The sequence below is a fragment of the Carlito syrichta genome, unplaced genomic scaffold (genome assembly GCF_000164805.1).
Source record: "Carlito syrichta isolate Samal-C Ts95f unplaced genomic scaffold, Tarsius_syrichta-2.0.1 Scaffold94724, whole genome shotgun sequence".
In the NCBI taxonomy this organism is placed as follows: domain Eukaryota; kingdom Metazoa; phylum Chordata; class Mammalia; order Primates; family Tarsiidae; genus Carlito; species Carlito syrichta.
This window is the reverse complement of record NW_007038820.1, coordinates 102,526-120,823: the sequence shown is the minus strand read 5'-3', so window position 1 is coordinate 120,823 and position 18,298 is coordinate 102,526. Positions and strand designations below refer to the sequence as shown.

At 35.5% G+C, this 18,298-nt stretch overlaps 1 protein-coding gene across 2 annotated transcripts in view; it reads left to right on the top strand.

The window, feature by feature from the left end:
- SLC38A4 (solute carrier family 38 member 4) overlaps positions 1–18,298 on the top strand; it is a 68,579-nt gene that overhangs the window by 11,701 nt on the left and 38,580 nt on the right. Inside the window, exon 1 of one of the 2 annotated variants that reach the window (XM_008061297.2) lies at positions 15,758–15,903. The exons of the other annotated variant lie outside the window; for it this stretch is intronic. The gene's annotated coding sequence lies outside the window, so the exon portion shown is untranslated. Of the gene's footprint in view, positions 1–15,757; positions 15,904–18,298 lie in introns of those variants that run through there. 2 annotated transcript variants of the gene reach the window in all.

The window sequence follows — 18,298 nt, the reverse complement described above, 5'->3', positions numbered from 1 at the left end:
CGGCGATCCTTCTGCCTCAGCCTTCCAAGTAGCTGGAACTACAGGCGTGCGCTACCACGCCCAGCTAATTTTTGATTTATTGTAGAGATGAGGTCTCGCCAAGTTGCCCAGGCAGGTCTTGAACCCGCGGGCTCAGGAAATTCACTCACCTCGGCCCCCCAAAGCGTGGGATTACAGGCTGAGCCACCGAGTGGGACTGTACATGCCTTTTTTAGTAAGTTACTGTGCTGTTTAAAAATAAGAAAGGCTGGAGAAAAAGAGGAGAGAGAGAGAGACGAATAGAATAGAAAACGAAAAAAAAAAAAAAGATCTTAATTTACCAGTCTACTCAAGACATAAAGGAAGGGCCATCTTGATATGATTCAAATATATATATGAGAGAGGTCCTCTCCAGCTGGAATTATCCTTTAGATAAATTTGCCAGCTAAGTGAGTATTCGAAGAACCCATCACCATCAGTGTACCAGCTAGCATTGTGAGAGGCTACGATCAGCTTCAGTGAATTTTTTTTGGAGATTTTTTTCAACGTGTGTGCCCATTTAATGATGGGTGATTTACAAGCACGCTTGCCCACATTGCACTGAGTGTTCAGCAGCTTTTGATCAAAGATGACATGATCCCTGTGCCCCAAACACCCTGTTCACCCCATCTCGCTCCTAATGACTTTTTTTGGTTTTCCTGGATAAAATAAGTCCTCAAAGGGAAACATTTGCTGATTTGTAAAAGATGAAACAAAAATCGGCAGAAGCACTAAAAGGCATCGAAATTGATGAGTTCAAAAACTTTTGAGCAGTGAGAAAAGCATCTCGATAGATGTATTGCCTCAAATGGAGACTACTTTGGTTTTTTTCTTTTGTTGTTGTTGTTTGTTTGTTTGTTTTGAGTTGGAGTGTCACTCTGTCACCCAGGCTGGAGTGCTGTGGCATGCTTACAACCATCACAGCCTCGGCCTGCTGGGCTCAGATGATCCTCCTTCTGCCTCAGTCTTCCAAGTAGCTGGAACTACAGAAGCATGCCACCATGCCTGACTAATTTTTGTGATTTATTGTAGAGATGAGGTCTCACCAAGTTGCCCAGGCTGGTCTCAAACCCCTGTGTTCAGGCAGTCCTCTTGCCTCAGCTTCCCAAAGTGCTGGGATTACAGTCTGAGTCACCGTGTCCAGCCTGGAGAGTATTTTGAAGGCGACTGATGTTTAAACATGTAAGAATAAATACACAATTTTCAAATAAATTAATTCCGAGTTTTTTGCGTCCCCTTCATATATATTTATATATATATATGTAAATCTATATAGAGAGAGGGAGACCCCCAGCCACTGAAAAATTCTTGAAAAGTCATTTTGCCCCCATTTTTACTTAATGCAGCACACTATCTCATGTATATCTTGTAGTCAATAATTCTTAAATAATTTTAGTAGCCATAGCATAGAATAAGTGTGGTTATGCAAAATAATGCAAAGCTTTAAAAGAAAATTGTTTCTTAAACATTTTGGGTGAAAACTCACGTGCCACAAAGCCATGGTACCTGATCTATTTCTGCACACTGAAATACATTAAATTCCTTATTTTTAAGTCTCAAAGAATAAGTCAAACTTGACCTAATAAAGGATTTAGCACCACAGATTTTTAGACTGCAGCTCAAATTCTAAGCAATCTTGTTCAGAATAACCTCAAATTAATGGGAAGTAGCATGTATGCATGCATATAAATACTTTTCTAAATTTAAGAGGGGTAAAGATGGAAGATTTTCTTATAAATTCTGTGGTCTTGTGTGATCAAGAAACTGCCTCAAAGAGTCAGTCATCCATTCATGTTGCCAACTTGTCCATGCACTGATTCATATTGATTAAGAGGGTCTTATTTTGATTTATCTTAGTATGAATAGACCAAACTTGTGTGGCCAGCCAATTTGGCAGTTAGGTACTAAAAATCTCAGAGTGTAAGCAAAATGTAGGTCACTTACTTTGGCATTTGAAAAATGTGTCTTGGTACATCTTTGGGTCTTCATGTTTTATCAGTCTCACAGAAAAGAACAATAACTCAAATCAAACGAGCTCCCCAAAATCTACCAGTAGTACATTTGCATGTTTAAACACTAGCTCTGAGGACAGGCTCAGGGGCAAATATGTGCATGGCACTGTTTGGTTTCACAGGTTGGTTAATATTAAACAAACACATATTGCAAACCATGCCTTATTACGGGGTTGTTTTCTGAGATTCCATGGGTCAGGGTCAAAATCTGCCGTTTTCTAGCTTTACCACAGAGCTAATCAATAGTTTAATAAGTGAACTAATGGCCTGATAAACAGTAACAATACACTCACAGCAAAAGGTGTTGAAACTAATTTAATTCTATAATCAATTTTATTAATGTCATATCACTTTTATAAATCAACAGCAATAAAATATCATATATTTCAAAGGCTTATGTATCTATTGTCTCATTTAGTCTCACAATAGCCTTGTTTAAGTTTTCACGGTACCTAAGTTTAAAGAGAAAACTGAGTTCCAGAATATTTACATGACTTTATGTACTTATTCAAAAAAAGATTTAAGTAGGTACCATATTACTTATCGAAACTGGATACAATTCTTTAAATATACACACACAACATATACTTAGCAACATTTACTCTGTGCCAGATGTGCTTCTAAATGCTCCACATATATTAACTAATCCTCATAACAGCAGTGTGGAGTAGGTACATTTGTTATCTCCCTTTCACAGATGAGGAAACTGAGGCACAGAAATGGCAGATAACTTGCCTAAAGTCAGATGGAATAAATGACAGAAGTCTCACTAAATCTAGGCAGTTGAGTTTCAGAATTTGCACTGTTTGACTTTGTGCTGTGTTAAATAAGGCACAGTGTCTGTTCTTCAGACATCAAAGGTAACCAAATATTTACACTGCAGCCTATATGCTCAACATTAAGGCCTACAGGCTGCAGAGGAAGCACAAAGGAAGGAGGGATTCACTCTCCTTGTCTAAAGTCTCCCAGTTAGTAGATGGCAAACTGAGAATTGGATCTAAATCTTTGAATTTGGACTTAGAGTCAATGTGCTGTTCATTTCATTGGGCAGCCCTATATTTGATTTTAAAAATTGAGTTTGGAATTACAGTTAGGAAATAATAACGTACTTATAAGAACACAGCATGTGACAAAGAATAAAAACCAATTTATTTGAACAGGGAAAAAAAGCATTATGCTTTATAACAGATGTAGGTGCAGATATAGCTATAGGTATACAGATCTTTCTCTTTTTACATATGACATATAATTCATAAGTTAATACATATACACCTGTTGACAGAACTCTTGTGTTAATCGGTTCAACTGTAAAGCTCTCCCATTATTCTAAGGCTTATGGGCAGTCAGATGAAAGAGTCAATGTTAGAAAGCAGAAGGAAAGCCTAAAGGCATGGAGACACTGATGAACACCGTTCTGGGTGAATAACGGATGTTCACCGTTCAAAGATTACTTGCTGATTGAACAACTGACTAATCAACTGACTGAAAATGGGAAAGGGAATTTTTAAAAAAAACAGTAAAAGCTACTTATCACACTTTAATTACCTTCACCATTGGTGAAAATTTTGATGAGGAAAGTTAGTTAAATCGAAGTATTTAGAATCGGGATTTCATGTCAACATGTCAGAATTTTATGTCCAACATATTTCTTTTGGACAAGCACTTTGATATTTCTTTAACCGCTGTATAAGTGAGTTACCACTTATTTGCATTGCTCAGTTTCCTAGTCCAGACCATGGAAAAAGAAGCTCTGTAGGAAGAAAGAAATTTGGGCAGTATGAACTACAATTGTATTTGTAGTGTATTTTAGGGTTATAAGATTTTATTTTAAAATATTTGTTTTACAATTTTATTCTATGTTAATGTATTAAAATACCAAGGAGGAAGGGACACACATACACAAAAATGGTATTGCTTTTTAGAGAGTGGGCCCCTTGTGGTACAGGCTTCCCCCACTAGGTAAGTGTTCTAGGAACCCCTCGACATCAGTGTACTAGATAGCCTCATTGTGAGTGTGAGAGGCCACGTTCAGCTTCAGTGAAGTTTTCAGGAGATTCTTTTAACACGTCTGCCCATTTCAAGATGGGTGATTTATGAGTGCACCTGCACTGAGTGTTCAGCAATTTTTGACCAAAAACGACGTGACGCCCACGCCCCATCCTTTCTATTTACCCAATCTCACCCTGAATGATCCACCCTCTCCCTCCCCCAGGAGAAAAAAGTCCTCAAAGGGAAACGTTTTGCTAATGTTGGAAGAGGTGAAACGAAAAACAGCAGAAACACTAAAGCCATCAAAATTAATGAGTTCAAAAACTGTTTTGAACACTAGAAAAAGCATCTCGATAGATGTAGTGCCTCAAACAGAGAGTACTTTGAAGGCGACTGGAGTATCAACATGTAAGAATAAATGCGCAATCTTGTATAAATAAATTCTGTTTTTTGAGTAGGTCCCCCTCATATGAGAATGTGTGAATTTTATCTGCTACCGTCAATGGTTCTGTTGTCACCCTAGGAATTATGTACTGTTTTATAAATGAGAAAATGAAGGCACAGAGAGTTTACCCAGTAACTGATGGAGAGTCAGAACTTGAACCCAAGCCTCTTGAATTGGAACCCAATCATGAGTTTAGTATAACAGAAAAGAATAACATGCTCAGATATTCATCCAGAGACTTCTTAGTCAATTGTAAGGGATAAACAGAATTTGTTTTAGGACTAAACCAATGAAGTGCCTCTCAATCTTTCTCAGAAAAGCAAAGTCTTAAGCAAACCTCAAAGGAAATCTCATCAGTTTTATAAAGATAAAGAATATAAGCAAAATGTTTGAGCCAATATGATTTTTTATGCACCTGTAAAAATCAAATCACCCATCAAAAAGCATGTATCAGTCTTCCAGTCGGTACTTATCACACTGCACTAAATCTTATCAAGAATTAGAGGATATAGATGCTTGCAAATTTCATATAATTGGGAAAATTACTCATAATTTACTTAAGCATCAATATTAGGCAGATTTTAAAATAACTAAGAAAAGTTAATGTGGAAACATATCCTAATTTTAAAATAATCTTCAAATATCTAGGAAAGCACAGAGTCAAGATTTCTATAGCGAAATATTCAATTCTTGTAAGACTTGCAATTAGCTCTTTTTCAGTATATTTCACATTATTTGAAGAAAAATAACTCATGAACCTGAGCTTTTCTCTTTTCAGCCAAATTTACAATGCAACAATCCTGATGGTCTAAGCATAGAGCAGAGGCTCAAACCCACATAAATGCTCTCTGAAGATGCAATGTGGGAAGCATTGCCTCCTTCTACCCAGATGATTTTTACCATTTGCATTAACCTTAATTGTCACAATTTCTAACAAAGCACACTTTCTTCACACATCTGAAAACTTGAGCTCTATGTGGCACTGCTGAGCTGGACATTTTCATGCACTCATTTGAATTGAACAGGACAAAGAAAAGATAAGATATCTACAGTCCACTGTGATCCCTGCAGTGACTTCTCCATGGTGTTTCCCATCCTTCCAGAAACACCCGACAGCCAGGAACTGCTTCTGGCCTTCTTGCCTTTATTCTTGCTGCTTTGTCCACAGTCTGTTCCCAGTTCCATTTATTCTACCAACTCCTATTAATTCTTTCACCTTGAACCTGGCTATCACCTCCTTCAGGAAGTCTTCCCTGTTTCTTTCTAGTGAGATGGGTACCACAGTTCTCCCCTTCAGATTCCATGGGCATTTCACCCATCACGCTATATCATGACCTACTTAAGCCACAGAGTCACTTGAAATACCACATCTTAAGAGGAGAGACTGGGTCTTATTTTCTAAATTGTCTCTTTGCCTCAGCCCCTAGCATAAAGTCTGGTACATGTAGGTGTTCAATAATATTTGTGGGATGATTAGATGACTCCTTATTATGCCATAATAGAAATTGATTAGCTGGGCGTGGTGGCTCAAGCCTGTAATCCCAGCACTTTGGGAGGCCGAGGTGAGGGGATTATAGATTCAAGAACTACCTGGACAACTTAGCAAGATCTCATCTCTACAATAATTTTTTTTAAAAAATTAGCCAGACGTGGTAGTGTGCACCTGTTGTTCCAGTTACTTGAAAGGCTGAGATGGAAGAACTGTCTGAGCTCAGCAGGTCGACGGTGCGGTGGCCGTGAGTGTGCCACTGCACTTCAGCTTAGGCGACGGAGTGAGACTCCAACTCAAAAAAAGAGATTTATTATCTCACAGCATTATGTGGAAAAAATGATCTCCATTTTTCTCAGCAATATTTTGAGACCTGATAGTGTAACTCTTGCAGATGGGAGACAAAAAATCCATCCTTTCAGAACAGACTGAAGATGTTTAATTTTATCTAGATTCTAAATAGCTTGTAAGTGCCCATTCAGAATAAACGATTTTTAAGGTTCTTGACTGTCTGCTGGTTAAGTACCCAAAATATTCTCACCAAAAATAGAGATTTAGCTAGTGGCTAATGGCTGGGATTACTTAACAATTGTCGAAAACCTTAAAGGAGGAACTCTTTGTTTTCATTGCTTTTGCTTCTAATTATGTATATTTTTTATAATAAAAGTAAACCATATTTTGAAAATAATATAGGTGTGAAAAAATAAAGATTATTATCTACATTTCCACATTCTGGAAATAACCACTATTAATATTTTGATACACTTTATTTCCTTTTGCATTTTTTAATATTGTAAACATAATTTTTAAAACAGTCACATTATTATTAGATTTTGTATCTTGCATTTCAAAACTTAACTATAATTTTCCCATGTTCTTAGTATTCTTTGAATACATGACTTGTAATTACTGCTTAAAATTTGAGAAAGGCAGCTCTCTCTTAAGCAACTAATTGGTCTTTACATATAGCACGAATGCTTATTTTACCATCTTGCAATTGGTTCTTATGCTCACATAAGAAGGAACTTCTGCATTTTAATATATGGTAGGACTTGTCACTTATAATTATTATTAAAATGTTTCTTTTTTCTTTTTTTATTTTTAAATTAATTTATTTACTATAAGGATGTGGGGTACAATTCAGGGTTAGGTATACAAACATTGATCATGCAGGTACTCTTGTTGATGAGGTATGCTCCTCCCTCCCCTAGCAGTTTCCCTTAACAGCCAGTCCCACCCCACCCCCCTGACAGTTTTCCACTACTGCCAATCGCTTCCTTATAGCATTATAATTGCTCAAGGTCACCTTATGAGTGAGAGAACATATGGAACTCAGTTCTTTGTTTCTGTGATAAATCACTGAGTATGATCGACTCCAAATCCATCCAATTGACTGCAAATTCCATATATTTTTCCTTCTTTATGGCTGCATAATATTCCATTGTGTATATATACCACACTTTTTTAATCCAGTCCAGCTTCAATGGGCAACACGGTTGGTTCCATGTTTTTGCTATTGTGAATAGAGCTGCAACAAACATATGTGTGTAGGTATCATTTTTGTAGGATAATTTGAATTCCTCCGGGTATATTCCCAATAGGGGAATTGCTGGGTCATATGGAAGGTCGATTTCTAGTTCTTTCAGAGATTGCCACACTGTCTTCCAAAGAGGTTGTACTTGTCTGCATTCCCACCAGCAGTGTAGAAGCGTTCCTTTTTCTCCACATCCTTGCCAGCATCTGTTTGTTTTATTAAGGATGGTCATTCTTGCAGGGGTTAGGTGGTATCTCAATGTGGTTTTGATTTGCATTTCTCTGATGATGAGTGAGGCTGATCACTTTTTCATGTGTCTGTTGGCTGCCTGTATATCTTCTTTTGGGAAGTGTCTATTCATGTCTTTTGCCCACTTTTTAAAGAGGCTATGTGTTTTTTTAAAACAACATAGGGATCGCATTGTTATTAGATTTTGTATCTTGCATTTCAAAACTTAACTATAATTTTCCCATGTTCTTAGTATTCTTTGAACACATGATTTGTAATTACTGCTTAATATTTGAGGAAGGCAGCTCTCTCTAAAGCAACTAATTGGTCTTTGCATGTAGCATGAATGCTTATTTTACCGTCTTGCAATTGGTTCTTATGTTCACATAAGGAGGAACTTCTGCATTTTAATATATGGTAGGACTTGTTGCTTATAATTATTATTAAAATGTTTCTTGCTGAAACCTCATACTTTTGAATGCATATTGAATCAGTGCCTTTAATAAAAGTTTTCATTTTTTCAACATTTATGCAGTACCTGCTATGATTAAGGCATAGTCTAATATTAATCAGACAACAAAACAAACAAAAGAGATTATAACTAATCCAAATTGGCTGTCTAGACATACTTGAATCCATCCCCAAACCTTCTAAATACACCATCTGCCCACATGTCTCCCCTGAAGGAAGTCAAAACATTTACTTTTTTTGAGTCAGCTTCCCTATATTTAAATTAAGGCTGGTGCTACCAATTTTATATTAGCACTCCAGAAATTATAATTCCTAACTTAAGCAACTCATAAAGTATAAAAGTCTCCACTAATGTTGCCATGCTGAGTACTGCCATCTCTTGTAGAAAAATATGGGCACATCAGTCAACAGGTGGTCCTATGAAGAGTTCTGACTACACCACGGCCCTACTCTGGAGTTGCCTGGACAGTCAACATGAGCTTCCTTTGCAGAAATCTGCCCTCTCCTGTGCTGAGGAGTCCTGACTCAGGAAATTCTTCTGAGTTCACTGAAAACTGATTTAGTAAATGTCAATGGCACTATATCCTATTTATCTCTCTCTGCTCAGATTCCTTTGAAAGACACTTTCTGGTGGATGTGCATTCCTTATTTCAACATTCTAGATAGGATACTAGAAAGACTAGCCTAAGCATATCATTGGTTGGTAGGAATATTGATTCATTATAACATATGTTTGTGTTATCACCATTTAGGGGGACCGTTTCCCTTTAAAATTTCTGCTGAGCTCTCTGTCTAGCCACACAGCCTATTGGGTCACAGCTGGAGAAACTATTAGGAGTTCAAACTCAGGCAACATGGCACCAGGCTTACAAAGTCCAATCACTAATGAAATTACATAATCAAAATGCATCAAATCATTCTGGTAGGGAATTTGCTTTTAAAGGACAGGGACAATGGAAATTAATATGCTGTGATCCAAGAAGAATGTAATTTTTTAAACCATCAATTGCTATTAACTAGAAAGGCAGTTGACTCAGCCCAGCACTGCATTAATACTGCATTCTGTATGAAGAAATTCTGCTAACAAGGTGATTTTGTTGTTTAGGAGGTGTTACTATATTGTCATTGTAATTATACATTTCTTAGCTGTGCTATTTTCTCAAACAGGCATTTTAAAGGCTAGGAATCATTCTTTAATGAATTTTTGAAAGTTCTAAGTTAATGTTCAGAGTTTCAGTACATTTTTCAAAGTAATCACCCAAATATATATATCTGCTTAGACAGAAGCTTGGAATGAACTTGTGATCCTTTTTTTCTGTATCATTTCAATTTAGGATCAGGAAATGAAACTAACCAGGAGGATCTGTTTCAAAGGGGAAAGGCTGAGAAAAAATATCAGCATCATGGGTTATCTTCTAGCTAGGTTTTGTTTTTATTTTTATTTTATTTGTTTATTTATTGTCAGCTGAGACTAAAAGCAATTTTCTATTTAGATCTGTGGCAAAGTCAATAAATTTGCCAACCTGAACTCAACTTGTTTGCTGATTTTGCAACAAAGTAGTTGACTATTCAAACATTTCCAAAATGCTCCATTGTATAACTGTAAAGGTGGCTTAGGTTAAGTGGAAGAGGGGGCATGCCACCAACTAAGCAATTTCCTCAGAACTCACAGGTCATTGCATTTCACTTGGTGGAGTTTTTAGAATGGAAAATCAGTCTTTCCCAGTGACTTGAGCTGAGAAGCCCTTTGGGGCCTCGTGTTTAAGAGGGTCTCCAAATTAGACTTTTTGAAGTCATCATCAAATGAGGCTAATCATATAGTCATTTGTATCCTATGAGTGTTAAGGTGTTATTTTGTTAAACAGAAGCGTTTAAAATGCACTGTTGTTTAGTAATCTTGATTTGGATTAAAAATATATATAAATACCCCCCTGCAAAAAAAATAATGCCCCAAGCTTCCATGGACATCTGAGAGGCTCTGCCTAAGGGAAATTAGAAAATTATTAATCATTGTTTATTTGTTTGAAGTTAGCTTGATATGTGACCTTTGGGGGTAATATTCAATTTTGTTTTCTTTTATTTCTTATTTTTTATCCTGTAAGTTGAGGTTAATAATTACAGAGCTGTAACAAGAGATATCTATAGTAACTTTTATTACTCCACAAATGATGCAAAAAATATGGTATAACGTGAGTATATTACTGCTCGACTCGCGGTCATGATAACATGGAATTCTTGTTGAATAATTTAGGAAGATTTTTGTAACATTTATTTATAGATTTTTTTGTTTTTCTCTGTTTTGTTGCAAGTATCCATATTAAAAGAGAAATAAGAGGAAGCATTTTATCTGTCAAAGCTACGATATCAAAAAAAGATAAATTATTTTTAACAGTGTAAGCCTGAAAACCAAAAGGCAGAGAGTAAATCTTACATTAAAAATAATCAGAATAAGCCGGGCTCAGTGGCTCAGCCTGTAATCCCGCACTTTTGGGAGGCTGAGGTGAGTGGATTGCCTGAGCCCGCGGGTTCGAGACCCGCCTGGGCAACGAGACCTCATCTCTACAATAAATCAAAAAAATCAGCCGGGCATTGTAGCGCATGCCTGTAATTCCGGCTACTCGGAAGGCTGAGGGAGAAGGATCGCCGGAGCCCAGCAGGTCGAGGCTGCGGTGGCCAGGAGCGGCCACTGCACTCCAGTCTGGGTGACAGAGTGAGACTCCAACTCAAAAATAAATAAATAAATAAATAATCAGAATATTGTTTCTAACTGTAGTTCTGCTAATATCATCCATATTTTAGGAAAGACTTGATCGGTCAGATAGACATTTACCTACAGTACTATAAAAAACTGTTGGTTGAATGTAAGTATTGTCCATCTTGGGAGACACACATATTGGTTGTAGGATGAGAAGAAACATGAAGCTTGGGACTTGATCTACTTTATTAGATTTTGAGTTTATAAATCTAAGGGCTGAAGATGATTAAAGGTAATTATTCTTGGAGAATAAGGTGTCATACCAATAATGTAGTATAGAAAATTAAAAATAAGCAAAATAGAGGGGAAAAAAAGAGCTGATCTACAGGGAAATTGAAGTGGGAGCAAAGAAAAGTAATGAACAAAGAAACAAGGGCGACACAAAATTATTAAAATTAGGTAATGTCATTCTTAGTCATTATTATTTCTAAACATTGTCTAATTTGGCTATAGCCAAATTCCATTTCCAAGTATTATTTTGTCCCATGACTAAAATTAGAAATTTAGGTACAGTCATGATGAAAACAAGAGGTTATCTCTCCCAGTGTCATTGCAAAATGCCATGATGATCTGACTAAGGGACTTTGTTTTAAAATTGTTGACTGATTTTAGCTTGGTCCAGCTGGAACTTTCTCTTTGAGGACATCGTTGAAGGTAGAAATTTTAAATAAGAGTATCAGTGATTTTAAATATGGGAAGGAAAATTCTAATTCATTGCATTAGTATGATCTGAATCACTTTATTTTGAGCCAAAAGTTCTGTATTTTCAATAGATAACGTTATATTGGGATGTACATTCTAGGACCTTCTCTGTAGATTTGAAGATGATAGCCACATATTGATGGAAGGGATGTTAAAATGGATGAATTATCCCTATGCATACTCTATACAAAGAAAGAAATTGCTAGTTTCTTTCATTTAATGATCATTCATAAAATGTATAGCATGTATTGTGAACTAGTGACAGTGATAAAAAGATATAGCAATACAAGAAAAAGAGTCAGGTTACCATTGGCTCCAATTTAAATTCTATCCATCAACCTTTCCTTCTGCCGTCATCCTCAGACAGGTAAATATCACCAACCCAAATTATCAGTCAGCCTCTTCATCCACACCTCCATCCCTACCCCATCATACCACTTGCATTCCTATTCTGCTGATTTTATTATTTTTCTTTCCTTCTTTCTTTCTCCTTCCTTACTTCCTTCTTTCCTTTCTTCCATTCAGACTGTCACTGTCACTCAGAATGGAGTACAGTGACATGATCACAGCTCACCGCATCCTCAACCTCCTGGACTCAGGTGATCTTCCACCTCAGCTTCCCAAATAGCTGTAACTACAGGCACACTCCCAGCTAATTTTTTTTTCAAGAGACTTTCTTTTTTTTTTTTTCATAATCTATATTTTTTTATTATGGTTTTGGGGTACAGTTAAGGGTTAGATGTACAATTGTGTTTCATTCAGGCACCCTGTTGATAAGAGGTGTTTCCCCACCCCCAGACAGATATTTGCTACTGTTAATCCCATCTCCCTCCCCCCCAATAGTTTCCCAGTACCGTCAGTCATTTTCTTATAGTATTGCATTGTATGTTCAAGGTCTATTATATAATGGAGTGAGAACATGTGATACTCGGATCTTTGTTTCTGTGGGAGGTCACTCAGTATTATAGACTCTAGTTCCATCCAGGTTGCTGCAAAATTCATGATTTTGTTCTTTTTTATGGCTGCGTAGTATTCCATCATGTATATGTGCCACATTTTTTAAATCCAGTCCTCTTTTGATGGGCAGCATGGTTGTTTTCAGGTTCTTGCTATTGTGAACAAAGCTGCGATAAACATATGTGTGCAGGTATCTTTTTTATAGAGTGATTTGAGTTCTTCAGGGTATATTCCCAGTAGAGGGATTGTGGGCTCATACGGAAAGTTGATATTTAGAGCTTTTAGGAATCACCACACTGCTTTCCACAGAGGTTGCACTAGTTTACACTCCCACCTTTCAAAAGATCCTCATCACTAAAAATCTGAGTTCCCCAGATTTAACACCTTTTATTTCATTCTGTCAGAATATACTATTTCATTCGGTCCTTCTATTTTGCTCTAGAAAGTGGAGCCAGAATGATTCTTACTGTTGCCAGAATATATTTTTAGCATCTTTGTATTTTTTACCCAGGATATCTTTCCCTTTCTTCTCTAGCTATTGGAATCCCACATGGACTTTTAAGGGCCTGCTCAAAGTCCATGGGCTCCCTGAAAACTTCCTGGATGACCTCAACCCCTGGAGACTATTCATCTTCTGGAATCCTGAAGCACATTGTGCAGTTCTGCTTGCATTAATTATGCTATAGTCAGGGAAGCCAGCCATCCCTTTATGTGGACATACATTATCCTTCAGCTCTCATGCCTATATGTGCACAGACCAAGTCTCATATACTGATCTATGGTGGCAGTTATTTGAATTTCTTATATGAAAGATCAGTTAAAGTGTTTGTCATCTTATTCCCAGGCTTGCTATGTTACTTATGCACTTTTTATTTTACTTATTTTTAAAAGTCTGTGCATATTCTGGGACATTACCCCATTCTCTGGTGATATTTAAACCAAACCAGAGCCTAGTGGAATGTGTTGCATTTGCTATGTTTTCTTTTCTTTTTTTTTTTAGTTGGAGTCTCACTCTTGTAGTCCAGGCTGGAGTGCTGTGGCACACTCTTGACCACTGCTGCCTTGACCTGCTGGGCTCAGGCAATCCTTCTGCCTCAACCTTCCAAGTAGCTGGAACTACAGACGTATGCCACCATACCCAGCTAGTTTTTGTGATTTACTGTAGAGTCGAGGTCTCACCAAGTTGCCCAGGTTGGTCTTGAACCCATGGACTCAGGCAGTCTTCTCGTCTCGGCCTCCCAAAGTGCTGGGATTATAGGCTGAGCCACTACGCCTGGTCTGCCATGTTTTAAAAATCAAAATAACATAATTTTGTTACCAAGTGTATATGAATTACATTATGATATAATTTTAGGAAATATTCAGAACATTAAATCATAATGTTTAGGTTTCTGTTTTGCTTATGATAGGAGAGTTACTGTGAGTTTTGTCAACATCAGATCATATGTTTCTTCATTAATTTTGGCCATGTCTAAACATGTCAATGGTCTAGGGAAAAAAATGTCAAACAACAAACCAATTCCTTCCTAATTTTAATTCGTCTGACTTTTGCCAAATTAGTTTTCATATCTATAAATCTGATTTTTAATTCAGTGTTAGAAAAGTTTTGTGATGAGTATTTTGTTATGTAGAATAAGTTCAAAAGAAACATGAAAAGACTCCTCAATAGATGTCTCCTATGTGTGCTTTTAATTTTAATGTAAGGTGCTAATTTACTACAATTATTTAGTATACTTGAAGATAAGAATTACAAGGGTGCTGAAGCTTAAAACTTTAAGGGAGGAAATGTATGTACACATTTATCTCCACTTTATTTTAAATGAAGATATTATCATATAAAATTTACACATTAGAGTACATTCATTCTTGTTCAGTTGACCCATTATTAAATGGAATTTTACCAGAATAAAAGTATTTGATTTTCTAACAATATTGTACATTTTTGCTTGGTTAATCTTATGCTCATCTGATAACTTTGCAAACAGAAAGAAATCTTAAATTGGAGAGATTACAATTAAATGATGGAAACAATAACTTGAAAAGTAATATTCTTTAGATTTCTCTGAAATTAAAATCAGCCTATTTGCTATTATCTCTTTTCACCTAGATCATAATAATTCTCATCTGATAAAAGGCAAAACTACGGGGCGACTTTAAAAAATAGAGAACAAACTAAGAGACAAGTAAAAGTAAATGTACCTTACTAAAGTTAATAAACCAAATGGGCACATTTGGAAACCAAAAGAGAAATGAGTAACTAGATATTTTGTTTAATGTCTTGCATCAACTTAAGAATTTCTTACTCAAGGAACAGCGTTTAGTTGTTTTTTATAGAAATAGTAATTGACAGAACTGTTGTAATCTAGTATTGCTTCTGATTGGTTATCAGATTGTTCATTCATGTCATAAATACTTAAAAGGCAAAGAACTCAATTCTGGATCAACTTCTAGGCTGTTTTTCTCACTTCATGTTCAGAATAATGTCTAGTTGATACATTTTCATAATAGAATAAATAAATAATTTTGCCAACACATTTGTAACTCTTCCTCAACACATGCAGAGCCACGTGGACTTTTTTTTTAAGGGGGCAAATGTCCATTTAAAAATTCTTTAAAAATGCCAAGCAGCCTTTTGCTTATCCAATACAATGCCTTTGGAGTGCTAGCAGTGACTGATAATAGCCTGTGATTTCTCACCCTAACCGTACCTTGAGTAAGTTGGTACCCTTGGAAGTGTATGTCGTTCTGTAAAATTTTCTCTGAAAAGGTCAGCAATTCAAAAGGAAATAACTCTTTCACTACTTAATCAGTATTTTTGTACATTCTGATTATAATATTTCATTAAACAATGATTCCCTATTGTTACTGCATTATTTTACTTTGGATTCAATTCATAATCTGTTTTTTTGAAAAATTAACAGTTCTAGATTTATCAGTCAACCAACCAACAGAATCTTGATACAAAATGATAGCAACCAAAGTAAAAATTTCAGTGAGTATTTTATTGTATAAAAGTCAAAGTTCTAAAAGCAAACAGAAATTGTTGTAACTGATGTTTAGTCCAAATGTACAACAGAAAAACGGATTTAGCTTCTTTTTTTTTTTTTTTCAAGAGCTGACGCAAGTTGGACAGACAGGTGTTGGGACAAGGTGGTGTTGTTGATTGGCTTGTCTCGTTCACTCCCACTGGTCTTAAAATCATTGTCTAGAGCCCCAAAGTTTCATACAAGTCAACGCTGTTACAGGGAGCCATCATTCCAAACAATTCAGAAAAGCCTGCACAGGACTGGATAAATAATTAAGGTACGGCTGCTTTTACATGAATATGCTTACTCTCCTCTTTTTCTTGTGTTGCTTGTTTATTCACTACAAATTAAAATTTTGAAAATATTACTTGGGTAACTTTTTTCTCATTTTAGAAATGATTAGTTTGATATAATGTCAAATACTGAAATTATTTACCCAGATCCTGATTGCAGGGGTTTTTTTCATGTAATTTTAGGTTTGAGCATAAAATTGGGATAGTGGATAATAGGAAATGAAAACATTGCAAAAACAGCAGGTAACAAGTGTTTAGTTATTTATATCTTCTGATTAATCTTCAAATATAATGAAGAGTTGACATAATTTGTCCTAGGAAAAATATAAAAGTTTAAAATACATTCTCAATATTATACCACTGAAGATTTTTCTTTATCTTGCAAAAAAACCAAAAAACCCACAAATATTTTGACTAATCAAAGAAGAAACATCACATGAGTGCAGCAGATGTGAATGACTAAGGGTTAGGGTTGCACTGTTATCAAATGAAGAGGGATAAAAATTGTGTCTTACTTTGTCTTCTTAATTTGATATTTTGATGAAGGAATATTTTTAGAGAAAAGTTATTGAAAGAAACGAGGCAACTGAATAAAATATAAGAATAGCTTTAGATTTTGAAGGAGTAGAATTAATTCACTAAAAGTAGAATTGTTCTATTTATATTAATTAATCAAGGGGGAGAATCCCCAGTGCATTTAAGTATCTCTTTTTCGTGAGTATTTTATAGAGCATATGGTGATGGTTTTAATTAAATGTCCAGGCTAAGTCAAAACTAAAAGTACTTTATAACTCAATGGAAAAATATTTGAACCAATGATATATATCACATTCATGAACACTAGGCTAAAATAATCTTATTTTTGACAAACTAAAGAAATTTAAGTGTGTTTTCTAGAAAAGATTGCTATTTATTTTACAGTTCAAGGTCCTTCTGTTCCTATTTACATTTAGTTTTTTAGAATTTTCTTGAAAATATTTGCATTTATACTCCTAAGAAGTATTTAAGCAACATTTAAGTTCTGAAGAATGTAGCTTTAATGCCTAAACTCCTGAGTTTTCTTTAAACATGTTATGCAATATGCTTTAAGGGTCATTGAAGCTACTTTTTAAAAATATGTGAGTTACTTTAAAGAAAGTAAAAATAGTTTATTTTCAGAAGAAGAAAAAAGTACTTCTGGGCATTGTCTAGGATCTATAATAAAGACTATAGATATTTTGAAATTTGCTGCATCCACAATTCATGACAGATTATCATGTATGATGCATTAAAAAGTGTAGCATAATGTCTTTGCTATGTTAATATTATATATACTACATGACCCTGTACATTCTGGAAGCTACTGTTTGAGAAATTATGAACTAAAATTTATATGGCAATTTATGTTTAAGATGGCTAGAGAATCCATGTCTCTTCTAAGAATAGAGTTAGAAAGTCTGTAAGTAAAATAGCATATTCAAATTTTATGACTAGTCTTTTATACCTCATCCCATTGCTGTTTTAATTCTTCTATTAGCAAGTATGTAATATTTTTAGCAAAAGGAAGAGACTTCAGCATAGGGTTATTTAACTTTTCTAGTTCTTCATAGATATGATTTCCAAGCTATATTTGAGTAGAGGAAAATAATGGAAATGCTCAAATATTAGCACCAACAATAGGGAATAGTCAAATAAGTATGGTTCTGTTGTTATAGGCAATTTCTTTTCTAAGAAGTACCTCAGACTGAATGCTTTTTATGGAAAATAATTACTGTGAGGAATCATGGCATAGACTAGCAATCGGTCTTACTGTTGAATGGCATGATCTCAGTGTTGAATATGAATAGAATACCACTGTTGGGAAAATGAAAAAATTTTAATATAAAGGTAATATTCGATTTATTTTATTGTCAAAGTTATATTCATGTATCCAAGGAATATGTTGGATGTCGATTTAAATCATCTCCTTAGATGTACGATATTGTGGGTTTCAAAAGCTGCATGACCTGCTGCTACTCATTTGCTCAACCAAAGGGTAAATGGCATGTGAGGCTATCTATCTGCTACGTAAACCTAGATTTTAGAGTTTGTAGGTACTTGGTTAACATGAAAGACAAGACAGATAGCGATGGTGGGAAATCTGCTCTGACCTGCCACTTATCAGGTAAAATAAATGTTTGCAGTAACTAGGAAGGTCAGAACTTCTGCTTTTTGACTCAAGGACAGTTTTGCTTTCCAGATTTGGTGTCTTTCTTTGAAGTTGAACCACATAAGTAAAATTGAAGAAATGTACTGTTTTGAGATGCTTCTATCCTGAGTTTCTTAGGTACTCATTCAAGAATAAGAGATTAAAAAGGTTAATAACCAGAATTTGGTTATGAGGAATTAGCAACTTTGAAC